The 13381-nt window shown below is 38.9% G+C and overlaps 1 long non-coding RNA gene across 1 annotated transcript in view; it reads left to right on the top strand.

Moving 5' to 3' along the window:
• Positions 1-1118: 1118 nt before the first annotated feature.
• The window catches only part of LOC130914718 (uncharacterized), a 103668-nt gene continuing 91405 nt past the window's right edge, over positions 1119-13381 (top strand). The window contains exons 1-2 of the long non-coding RNA XR_009062984.1: positions 1119-1235; positions 2617-2842. This is a non-coding gene — a long non-coding RNA (uncharacterized LOC130914718). The remainder of the gene's footprint in view (positions 1236-2616; positions 2843-13381) is intronic.

A 13381-nucleotide genomic window follows, 5' to 3' on the forward strand; every position in this document is an offset into this window, starting at 1 on the left:
ACGTTCCTTATTCTCGCTATATGATTATACAACTTTAACATTTGTTAATAATACGCTCTGTGTGTAGTATCATCCATCGCTTTTCCTTTTTAAATGGGCACTTATAAGCGAACGCAAGAAGTAACAACGGGAACATTTTTAAACAGGCATTTCACAGGAGAGCATTTCGACTCTTCGGCCAATCATATAGCGAGAGCGAGTGGATAGTGAGGGGACCGCGCGCGGCTCTTAAGTGTCTCTGTCACGTGACTGTCGTAGCCGGTAACGCGCTCGGCCAAATGGACACACAAGTACGGAAGGTGAATTATGCCAAACAAAGGGTCACCACAATGTCATTATCATCATTTTAAAAATTTAAGTGACGGGTAAAAATAGATTATGACCGGATTTTTATGACCCTGTCAGTCAAAATGACAGACAACGAAAAAGTCTAGCGCAACCTCTGAGTTAGACCGTACGTTACTGTAAGAACCACCTGTGGTATGTTGGCAACTGCCCGTGCTGTGCAGAGTTTAGCCTAAATAATTGTAAATTGTTGTCATAACATTTATACCAATGACATTATCTGAAAGTGAGGCTTGTAAGTCCCACAGCATGGCAAGTGGGCATTTGCGTGTTGTTTTCAGCACCGTTTTCTGCGTATGTTCCATGACCTGTGCCCGTCTCGTTATCCCTGCGATGTCATATGTACTTTGCGTTCCAGCACCTTATGATTTACAAATTAAGCACTAGCTTATCAGAAAAGCGTATGAGGTCTGTGTGAAACCAGATGTGAATTTGTCGAAGAGTCCATTTGAATTTAAGAAGTTGCTGAGTTGGTTGAAAACTACTTTCTGGACCAACTTGCGTAAGAAAGGTAGATTTGGAATGGGGATTTTGTTGTTGTTGTTTTCAAATATTACTGTTAATACTATTTAAGAATATCCAGGAGCGAAATGGTGCTAAACCTAAGTCATAGGTGTGTGGTGAACTATATGTAAAAATGCAATGAAAAGTCTCCAAATTGAATGTCCATAAAGCACCGTGATGGAATAGTGTCGTCTATGTGCATTTGACTTGGAGAGGGCGGGACTCTTGTTTGGAGAGCGCAATGAACTAGGCGCGGCCAAAACGAGCCCCATCCATCTATCACACGTGTAGACAAAGGGGGGACTCTACAACACAAAGCTGTATGTGTCTTAACAAACTTTATTTTGTTACCCCTGTCTGCGACGCACGGAGCAAAGCACCTTCAGGTAAGTTGCTCTTGAGAGGAATAGTTGCGTGGGCGAGCGTTCCCGGAGTGATTTTGCGCGTTCTTTTCCAGTAAAAGTTGCCACTCTTGTCGGTGCGTCAGCGCTCAAACTTGAGCACAAAGCAGCGAAGGTAGAGCGACGTACACAGACAGTGGTAGGCAGGGGAGAGAGAGAGGAGCGGTCCCTCTTTTCCTTTGTCTGATGCTCTGACTCGAGTTTTTGGATACTAATTGATAGGACGTCATCAAAGGTTGTGTTTGTTTTTTTTTTCCTTGTCAAATTTAGTTGATGACTTTAAACTTTAATAGAAGTGAGTTTGAGTTTGTTTTGTTACCTTGTTGAATTCCTTCGGGATGTTGCGACTCAAGACAAAGCAACTGTCTCTCAGAAGTTAACAGCGAATGCGACCTTTTCGTCAGGGGAAAATAAATTTAAACATTTTCGATTGTTTGTCTTGTAAATGGAAAAAGCATTACACATCTTGATGTAATATAATTTAATATATCTAATAGTTCCTTATTCGTGATCCTGGGAGTTTCTGAACGCACTATGGGAATTTAGAACGATGTAATCAGGTGTAAAATAAGTAAGAGGAAAAAAGTAACTTGTTGCACAGATTACTTAACTGTAAATGCAATGGAGTGTTAGTGATTATGTTTCGAAGGTTATATAGCTTGCTTAATATCTGAAAACTTTCATTTGTTTACTGGACACAGATCAACAGGTATGCTTCTTAGCAGCTTCTTTGTTACAGAAAAGTCCTTTGTTCTCAGACCAAACAAAGAAAACTTAAAGAAAGGTGCTCAAATCCAACAGGGGACAACTTTTTTAAGAGCGGGAAGTGATTTTCATAGAGGACAAATTATTTTGATGTTATTTTCCTAACTAAAATACATTTTACTTTTTAACACACAAGATGAATGAAGCCCCAGGATTGCTAAGTAAATCACCTTCTACTTGAGTTTGCACTCCCAAAGTATGTTTTATCTCAATCTATTTTTAAAAACTTTCCTTTGTTATGTATAGGTGTGGTTGAATTCTCTGCATTCCATTTCCATATAACTTTATGTTTGAAAATTATTTTTGTATCCCATTAGAGATAATTTTGATGCGCAAAAATCTGCATTAAACATAATTATTTTTAAACACAACTTTTAACTTCAAGTTATTTTTATGTCCAAATTTAAGACGTGGCAAGTATTTTGTAAACTGATTGCTGATGATGTTTTTGGAAGACTTGTACAATATTTTAGGAATCATTTACTCCTTATTATTATTAACTAGAAAAATACATATTCGAATGTTTGCTTTCTACTTTTTGTTTTTAAAACTTTTTTTTTTCTTGTGCCTTTCCTGGTTTTACCCGGAACCTAAAATTTAGATGAGTGCAGGAACTCCAGAGTCGTCTATGAAGATTCTTAAGGATTAGGAGACAGAACACTTTAGTTTTGAAGAAGACGAGGACGCAGGATTTAAACGCCTGGAGCAGCTTTGCCTTGAAGGATGCTTTCGTGGCTTATTTGGAAATGCAAAAACCTGGATATACTTTGTAGATTGAATGCTCACCAGGCAGGATGGCACAGAATGATTAGGGATCCCACATAGAAGTAAGTGGCCTAACTTCATACTTGTTCTCCATCTTTTCCACTGAGATGTAGTTGGCTGTCAGACACCCCTTCTAACAATCAAAGAACCCATTACTTCTTACTACTGTTGAAATGCAATTGGGTGTTTATACAGAAATAATCTGTGCAGAAAATATATATATATTTTTTTGCTTTCAAAAGTTCCATTGCCAAATAGCTAGATTTTTCCTCTTGGCCAGCTAATTGACACCATTGACAAATTGTACATGTGATTTTTTTAACGTGACGTACACATATTATACATATCTTTGAGTGTGGGTTCTCCATGCAAGCTATATCATTGGTTTATGAATTTATTTATGTTTAACATGTCACTTTTGGATGGACTTCATGTATATAGTTGTTGCATGCTATTTGACCTCTTTGATTGTCTCAAAACCCTCATTTATGTGATTGTCCAGTAAGAACAAGCTTCATTAATTGTATTTTATTTGTGATTTAATGTTAATTTACCCAGGTATACTGGCAAAACTCTTAAGTGGTTCAATTGTTTATTTTGACCTGTGCTATTAATGCATGTGAGTAACAGTGAAAGTGACAGTGAATGCTCTTTCATTGCAGCACTGATCAGTGATGTCATTGAGAACCAATGAGCGCGAGCTGTAGTTGTTTTCAATCTCTTGGCCCCGCCTCCTTCTTCTTTCCATGTCTCTTTTATTGCCTACCTTGTGGTCAGCATCACATTTATATTGTGTAATCCCGGCTATAGAGGGACATAACTACAGACACCTTTTGACCTGGTGTTCTGTATCTGAACCCCCCCCTCCAAAATGTACTTGTTTGGCAAGAGAAAATCCACATATAACTGGCATTTGACAGAATACTTTTGTCCTCCAAACATCACTTTGAGGGGAAAAAAATAAGATGTCTTAATAATAATGTTAATAGCCTGCCTGTGGCAAACTTTTGTGAAACTACCGGTACTAACATTTCCGTAGAAAACAATGTACTCTTATGCACTTACCATGCTATTGGCTGGCAACGAATTCAAGGTGTATCTCACCTACAGCCCATAGTTATTTGAGATAGACTCCAGCACGCCCGCGGCCCTCATGAGGATACGATGCAGAAAAGTTATTATAATAGAGGCAGCAATTCTGCTAAAGTCAGAACATAACCAGTTTTAAATTCTAACTGATTTTCTAATCCGAAAACCGGTACAACTATTTCATAACCAAGCTGCAGAATTATACCTGTAACAACTCCATGAAGTAGGCCCCACATCAGATGCAAATTTATATAAAAATGATGTTCATCGTTTGTGCTACGTTTGTGCTGTAATAAGTTTTTTATTGTGCTGTTATCGTTTTTGAGATGTTAACAATCCTTTAATAGGTCAATCTGAGGTCAACCAGACCATCATTTTGATTGAAAATGGAAAAAAAAATGGTGTCAGTCGTTTGTGCTTTGTGTGCTGTAAAAAGTTTTGTTTGTGCTGCAACGGTTATGTAGATATTATGCTTTTTATTTGTTGTGATGACGTCACGCAGCCCCCCCATCTACATCGGAACGGAACCGCAATGGTGCCATTCGTTTGTGCTGGCTTTGTGTTCGTTTGTGCTGCTATTGTTTTATAGATATTGAGATATTCTCAATCAGCGCTTCCGTCGCAGCTGAAGGAGTGTACCAACTCTCAGTAACAGAGGGGTGTCCCAACAACTAGCTCAAACGTAGAACAAACAAATGGCACCCCTTCGGGTCCGTTTTGCAGTAAATGGGGAGCTGCAAGTCACGTGATCACTTGAGATAAATAAACTCAAGCCCCCCAATTTACTGCAAAATGGACCCGGAGGGGTGCCATTTGTTTATGCTACGTTTGTACTAGTCGTTGAGAATCACCTCTCTAATTGAGATAGTTGGTATGGTCCATCAGCGGAGTTGGTATGGTGCATCAGCAGAGTTGGGATACGTAAGGGCTGTGAGTTACGTAATCACTCAAAATTTATACCTCAATAGCTACAAAATGATAGCAGCACAAACAAAAATTTTTACGGCACAAACGAGCACTAACCCAGCAAAAACGAATGGCACCATTGCTGTTCCGTTCTGCCGTCGATGGGCTGCATGATGTCATGACTACAAATTAAAAGTATAATACAGTGGGGCAAATAAGTATTTAGTCAACCACCGATTGTGCAAGTTCTCCTTCTTGAAAAGATTACAGAGGCCTGTAATTGTCATCATGGGTAAACCTCAACCATGAGAGACAGAATGTGGAAAAAAAAAAAAAACAGAAAATCACATCGTTTGATTTTTAAAGAATTTATTTCCAAATTAGAGTGGAAAATAAGTATTTGGTCACCTACAAACAAGCAAGATTTCTGGCTGTCAAAGAGGTCTAACTTCTTCTTACGAGGTCTAACGAGGCTCCACTCATTACCTGTATTAATGGCACCTGTTTTAACTCATTATCGGTATAAAAGACACCTGTCCACAATCTCAATCAGTCACACTCCAAACTCCACTATGGCCAAGACCAAAGAGCTGTCGAAGGACGCCAGAGACAAAATTGTAGACCTGCACCAGGCTGGGAAGACTGATTCTGCAATAAGTAAAATGCTTGGTGTAAAGAAATCAACTGTGGGAGCAATTATTAGAAAATGGACATACAAGACCACTGATTAGCTCCCTCGATCTGGGGCTCCATGCAAGATCTCACCCCGTTGCGTCAAAATGATAACAAGAACGGTGAGCAAAAATCCCAGAACCACACGGGGGGACCTAGTGAATGAACTACAGCATGGGTGTCCAAACCTGTCCTCAAGGGCCGCTGTGGGTCCTGGTTTTTGTTCCTACCAATCGAGCACAGACGGTTTAACCAATGAAGTTTGTGCTAAAACAAGCTGCACCTGACTGCAGTCAACTGATTACACTTTTGAGACACCAGATTGGTGCAAAGATGTTGTCTTGTTTAGTAGGAATGAAATCCAGCACCCACTGCGGCCCTATGTGGAATAGTTTGGACACCTCTCACCTACAGAGAGCTGGGACCATTGTAACAAAGGCTACTATCAGTAACACAATGCGCCGCCAGGGACTTAAATCCTGCACTGCCAGACGTGTCCCCCTGCTGAAGCCAGTACACGTCCAGGCCCGTCTGCGGTTCGCTGGAGAGCATTTGAATGATCCAAAGGAGGACTTGGAGAATGTGTTATGGTCAGATGAAACCAAAATAGAACTTTTTGGTAGAAACACAGGTTCTCGTGTTTGGAGGAGAAAGAATACTGCATTGCATCTGAAGAACACCATACCCACTGTGAAGCATGGGGGTGGAAACATCATGCTTTGGGGCTGTTTTTCTGCAAAGGGACCAGGACGACTGATCTGTGTAAAGGAAAGAATGAATGGGGCCATGTATCGAGAGATTTTGATCGAAAACACACAGCCAGGGCAACAAAGGAATGGCTTCGTAAGAAGCATTTCAAGGTCCTGGAGTGGCCTAGCCAGTCTCCAGATCTCAACCCCATAGAAAATCTGTGGAGGGAGTTGAAAGTCCGTTTTGCCCAACGACAGCCCCAAAACATCACTGCTCTAGAGGAGATCTGCATGGAGGAATGGGCCAAAATACCAGCAACAGCGTGTGAAAAGCTTGTGAAGAGTTACAGAAAACGTTTGGCCTCCGTTATTGCCAACAAATGGTACATAACAAAGTATTGAGATGAACTTTTGGTATTGACCAAATACTTATTTTCCACCATGATTTGCAAACAAATTCTTTAAAAATCAAACAATGTGATTTTCTAGTTTTTTTCTCCACATTCTGTCTCTCATGGTTGAGGTTTACCCATGCTGACAATTACAGGCCTCTCTAATATTTTCAAGTGGGAGAACTTGCACAATTAGTGGTCGACTAAATACTTATTTGCCCCACTGTATCTACGAAACGGTTGCAGCACAAAACAAACACAAAAAAAAAATGACAGCACAAACTTGCTCAAACGAAGCACAAACGATCAACACCATTTTCTTTTTTTTTTTTTTTTTAGCATTTTTTAATCAAAATGGGGGGATGGCTGACCTCAAATTATAAAATAATATAAAATAAGTGTAAATATCTAAAAAAACAACAGCAGCGCAAACAAAACTTTTTAAAGCACAAGCAAGCATAAACGTAACACAAACGCTCGAGATAATTTTAATATAAATTGGGGTCTGATGGGGGACCAACTCAATGGAGGTTACTGTAACATGGTGACAAATGATATTACCTGCAGTTACATGAAAAGTGGTGTTTTTACTTCATAACTTCATCCAACCTTCCTGTTGGTTTATTGGCTGAGCCACTAACTTGAGTATGGTTAATTTGCACCTCTATAACAGTGGAAGTGAAGTGCTTAATAGCCCACTCCAAGATACTCTTTCAGAAATAGGCAAAGAATTAAAAAAATACTAGACTTTAAGTTCACATTTGATGGTGGGCAAGCACTCTGTAAATCCAAATGTGTAGTTCTTCTTTACTATGTGACAACCATAAACCACACAGACTTAAATTACATCATGTTCTTATAGCTCTCCTTTATATCTTTCAATTATTAAACATTGTCAGGCACATTTAAAAATAAGTCAAATACTTTTAAAAGTAAAATCTAAAAACATGAAAAATAAGACATTTCGAAAATGTCAGGCACAGCAGGATAGAATATGAGTGACAATATTGATGCATTGAAGTAGTTTATCAATAATGTATCTAAAGTTGCTAGAGTTTCATTTTTTTCCAGTTAGGAAAATCAGAATTCGTCCACCTCCTGCTGTTCATTTATCTCTTGTGCAGGTCACTACCTGGAAGTGGCTGGATCAGTGGAATGTGGGTCAGTCAACGGTATGGTGATACTCAGGTGGGACAGATGTAGGTCAGCGAAAGTATTTGTGCTGATGAGTCATGTAGACAGGGTTAGCAGAGATAGTGTGGTTGCACATCATGGGTGTGTGTTTGAAAAAAGATGTTGAGCTGTTGAAACAGGAAGGGAGTGTGCCTGTAGTGCATCATTTCATGGCGTGCGTTGGACCAACATTGACTTAATGTGTATTGCTTCACAGTTGTTCATCGTTTTATACCTCCATAGAGCATTAACTAGGACAGGAGTCGGCAACCCAAAATGTTGAAAGAGCCATATTGGAGCAAAAAAAAAACAAAAAAACAACCAAACAAACAAAGAAAAAATATGTCTGGAGCCACAAAAAAATTAAAGCCTTATAATGAAGGCAACACATACTGTAAGTATCCATCTTAGCTATATTAGCCTACTATCAAAATGACTAAATTGGCTACAAATGCATAATGAGCCTTCATGATTACCGTATTTTCCGCACTATAAGGTGCACCTGAAAGCTTTCAATTTTCACAAAAGCCGGCAGTGCACCTTATAATCCAATCTGCCTTATATATGGATCAATATTTGTTAATGATGGCATGACATTCCATGTAGCTGAGCTCCATCTTGTGGATGCATAATGCAATGCCAACCACAACTCCTACTACTACTGCGCCTTATGCAGTGCCCTATACACGAAAACAGTTTTAAAATAGGCAATTCATTCAAAGTGCGCCTTATACTCCGATGCACCTTGTAGTGTGGAAAATATGGTAAATGTGTATTTTCCTTGCAGTGCATCCTATAGAGAATAATGCACCACGTTACTACACAGTTGCATGATGCCCCTTCAAGTTTCTCACTACAATATTAATGAATTAGAAGAATGTTTGTGGCATGTATGTCTTCGTACAGAAACCACATCAGAACAAAAAATAGGTTTCCCTGCTTCCCATCTTTTTCCAATTTAAAGCATTTTTGAAAAAGCTTCAAGGAGCCACTAGGGCAGCGCTAAAGATGCGGTTCTAGAGCCACGGGTTGCTGATCCTCGAACTAGGACTGCAAAAAAAAAAAAAAAAAACACACACACACATCTGAAATCCATCCCCCAATCGATTCCATTTTCTATACCAGGGCGCTCCAACTAAATTGGCAAGAAGCCCAGTGACTTGATCAGCCAAGTGGTCCAGGGTCCGAACATGGGGAGGGAGGGGTCCAGACAATTACATATAAAAAAAAAATCTCTATTTATTCAATTTAAAACATGGATGAACTAGCAATGGCACTGTTATCTTATTCCAGCATATTTTGTTGAACATTACTCAGATACCATATTCATTTTTTGAGCTAATATTCATATTCCACATCATAAAGAATTACTGTAGTTTCACACTCAATATAGTAGCTGCAAATAATTCACCTCCACTCAGAAAACAGAGTCGTGCTCCGACAAAAACTTTTTAACACTTTGATGGAAGTTTTTCATTTGAGGAGTGCAACAGGCAGCAAATAAGGTACTGTATTTTTCGGACTACAAGTCGCACCTGAGTATAAGTCGCACAAGCCATAAAATGCCCAACAAAGAGAAAAAAAACATATATAAGTCGCACCGGAGTATAAGTCGCACTTTTGGGGGAAATTTACTAGATAAAATCCAACACATAGAACAGATATGTCATCTTGAAAGGCAATTTAATATAAAAATACAATAGAGAACAACATGCTGAATAAATGTACAGTGTACAGTGCATGAACAACGAAATGCGAATATACTGTCCTCACCAGGACGCTACCGCTCAGTCCTGGCTATATACAGCGAACTCCAAAAAGACAATCCTGGACGTCCGCATAATTTGCTGAATCAATTTGGTCCTCGATAGCAAACAGGTTCGCATCAACGTAAATAAATGATAATTAGGTACTATTACAGCAATAACATAACTGGTTAGCATGCGTTTGCTAGCATTAGCACACCGTTCAAACAACCACACAACTGTCTCTAAGTGTCCGATCGCGGGTGGAAAACACACAACAACAACAAAAAAGATGATACACGCAGGCGTTGCCTCTGTAGAGATATTTTAAAAGCATAAACAATGAACGTAGGTTCGCAGCCATCTTTCTCTCTCGCTAACTCGCCCACTCACTCACTCAGAGCTACGTAGCTGTCCGTCTTCTTCTGGCGTGCGAGCGCTCTTCTTCACGCAAACAAGTGCGAGTGCGCTCCCACGTGGGCGTGAAAGCGCCACAAACTAAATGCATCCATTTCAATATAAAAAAGTCAATAATACAATTGAACATACATTGCCAAAGGCAGAACGCGAACGTGGCCATAGCTATTAAGAGTTATTCAGATAACTATAGCATGCAAGTTTACAAAACCATCAGTCCAAAACACCAAAATAACATGTGAAATTATATCATAATATGTTAATAATTTCACACATAAGTCGCTCCTGAGTATAAGTCGCACCCCCAACCAAAATATGAACAAGAACGCGACTTATAGTCCGAAAAATACGGTACCTCAAAAAGCACACTGTACATTTTTAATAATGATACAGGAATCTGGCAGAAATTTTATAAAGCTGCTGTCCTTTCCCCTCCAAAAGCAGACAATGCCTCCATCCACTCATACTAGAGTCAGTTAAAGGCTTTGCGCTGTGAAAATAATAAGCATAAAGGATAAGATTCACTCCCCTCATTAGGACCCTGTTTTTAGACCACTTTTCTCATGAAAGACAAGGCTGTCAGGTTTCTCACTGCATGTACACAACAGATATGACCGCATTGGAGGTCTGCCCATCAAGGATTCTACTCAAAGGACCTGTAAGAGTTGAAAAAAAGATAAAAAGTCATAATTCGTGCATGAAAGTGTCAAAGACTATATAATAAGCAATGGAGTGAGTTTTGCAACAACTTTAAGGGGTTTTCTGAGTACTTTCAATGCAAAATGATTTTTCCATAGAAGTTATTGTTGTTGAACTGTCGTTGAACTAAAGCAGATGGATCAACTGGCAAATCATCACTGAGGCATATCATGTTTTCACTTCAATTTGTGTATTTATCTTAATTACTTGCTTATCATATCTACTATAGATATATATACAAAGCATTTACCATTTGGTGTGAGTCCTATGGGAGTGTCCTTGTGCCTTGTCTCAATAGTAGATGAGTTCTAAAGCTGATCCAAAGAGTTACACAGGACGACATTAGTACTTTAATCTATGTCATCTTCCCACTATGAAGCTTAATTGTGCGACTAAGCCTGAACACTCATTAAAATGGACAGTGATTTTATAGCATATTATCCATCTGGTTTTGCTATCACACTAATTTAAGCTCTTCAGTTTGTTGAAGATAACAAAAAAACATATTTTTGTGTTCGAGCGGATTATCAGAGTATTAGAGCAAGGCATTTATTACTGAATTGCAAAACATGTTAAGAATAGTGCCAAATATTCTTTTGAGCCTGACATTTTCATTCATTCATTCATTCATTCATTCATTCATTCATTCATTCATGTCTGGAAGAGGAGCACAGAAGTAATTTATTGGAGCAATAAATAAATTGGCCAAATGTTGCTTGCTTCAATTCTCACAAGGGTTATGGGAAACCTATCCCAGCTAACTATGGACAGGAGTGAACTGAACTTAATAATGGTCTTAGGCAGTATAAAACTGTGATTAGAGCTTCATCTAGTTTTAGATCAATTTACCCTTTGCTCAATGTTGTAACTGTTGATCTGTCAAGTAAATATTTGGAAGAAAGTTAGCTTTTCACCTATGATTATAATTCATTCATTCTTCTTCCGTACTACTCATTCTAAGTGCTGGACTCTATTACAGGTAACTATGGGCTGTGAGCAATATACACCTTGAAGTGGTTGCCGGCCAATCGCAGAACATATATAGTGTAGACACACCTGCAATTACATCTATGGAGAATTCAGAGTGTTCAATCAGCGTGCCATGCATCGTTTTGGGACGTAGGAGTAACAGGAGAAAATTCCCACAGGCACAGGGTAATAATGCACACTCCAAAAAGAGAAGGACAGAGACCTGATTGAACCCTTGATTTCAGGAATACGCAGCACAGGTGCTGGCCTCTCAATCCACCATGCCATCATTATGTGCCCTTTTCTAACAGTGTCAATCTCTGACATTTATGTTTCAACCCAGCTCAAATCAAATTCCAGAATGTTCTTTTGTTCTGATTGACACCACAATTGAAAAGTTTTAGTTGGGGTCTGTAGTCGATTAAGATTTTGTTCCTTAAAGAAAAAAGTAGTTTTGCATGAGCAATGATGCTTAGTTGATTTTTAATTGATATTGCCTTTCATGCATATCATTGTGTCATTCAGGACGCTACTGCACCCAATGGCTACAGTACAGTGAATTTTAGTTTGGTAAAACATAACATCAGTCTCACCATAACGAATGAAAAGGATAGTTTTAATTCTCATCCTTTTGCAAATTATCAGGGCTTAGTATTACCACTCAGCGCCTGTAGCTGCGAGATAACTTAGCATGCTATGCTGACAGGTTAATACATCCTCTTACTGGGAAAATTAATACATCACCATAAAATGAATACGTACAAACATACTGCCCCCGTATACACATACACACTCACACACATATAAATATACATATATTCAGATTTAGATTCAGCTTTATCGTTATTGCACACGTACAGGTACAGCGCAACAAATCCAAATGCAGTTTGCATCTAACCAGAAGTGCAAAAACAGAACAGCATGAACAAATACGACTGTGAATCAAGAAATAAATTAAATAATATTATGTATGTATATTAAATCAGGGGTCCTCAACCGAATCATTCCAATTTTTCTCACGGACCGACTGGGTGCCAAAGACAAGAAGGAACACGCACAACGGCAAGAGACAGAGTTCGCTGCGGCTAGAGATCAATATCCCAAGTACAAATGTACATTTATTTTTGATTTGCACAAGAAAGTTGCGATTTTTATTACTTTTCGGATCGTCATCCTTTTTGAGTCACTTGTCTTTGTGCTATGTCCCATCGTGTTTCCCTAGCCCATGCTTTTGATTTGCTACTTTGCCTTTGCTTTTCTTAAAGTAGTTTATTTATCTGAACAGGTTTATGTTTTTACAAATACCTTTTAAATTTGTACCAGTTCCCTTCTTTTTCCTGTTTTTTCCTGACCTCTTCAGCTTGCCAGCCATCCCCAGACTAACACTAGCATAGTCATCATAGTCATTTGCCAGGAGAATTTCATTGACAACTCAGACTGTGCTATGCTGTGTTTTAAAACCAGACTGGAATATCAGAAAAAAGCGCTGATAACGTTTGGATGATAAATTAGCAGGAAAAGCAAATAATGGTAAGAGACAATCACCCCCTCCCAAATAGCTGAATTGGAGAACTTGTGTGAGATTCAGTAAGTCTCAAAATATTTCTCTTTTTTGCTAATTTGCCCTCGTCAAGGAATATAACAGATGTTAGTTGTATAGAGTTCATTTTGCCTACACTTATGTGGGCACTTCTGCCTTCGTCAGAGGGTCCACCTGACGAAGGCGGAAGTGCCCGCCGAAAAATGTCAGGTAAATAAAACTACCTACTATTGCCTGGGATAAAAGAAAGGGTTTGACGAATATAACAGATGTTGTTGTGACTTGTAATGTAATGTATAATACAATGTTA

Source organism: Corythoichthys intestinalis, chromosome 4, assembly GCF_030265065.1.
Source record: "Corythoichthys intestinalis isolate RoL2023-P3 chromosome 4, ASM3026506v1, whole genome shotgun sequence".
Taxonomy (NCBI): domain Eukaryota; kingdom Metazoa; phylum Chordata; class Actinopteri; order Syngnathiformes; family Syngnathidae; genus Corythoichthys; species Corythoichthys intestinalis.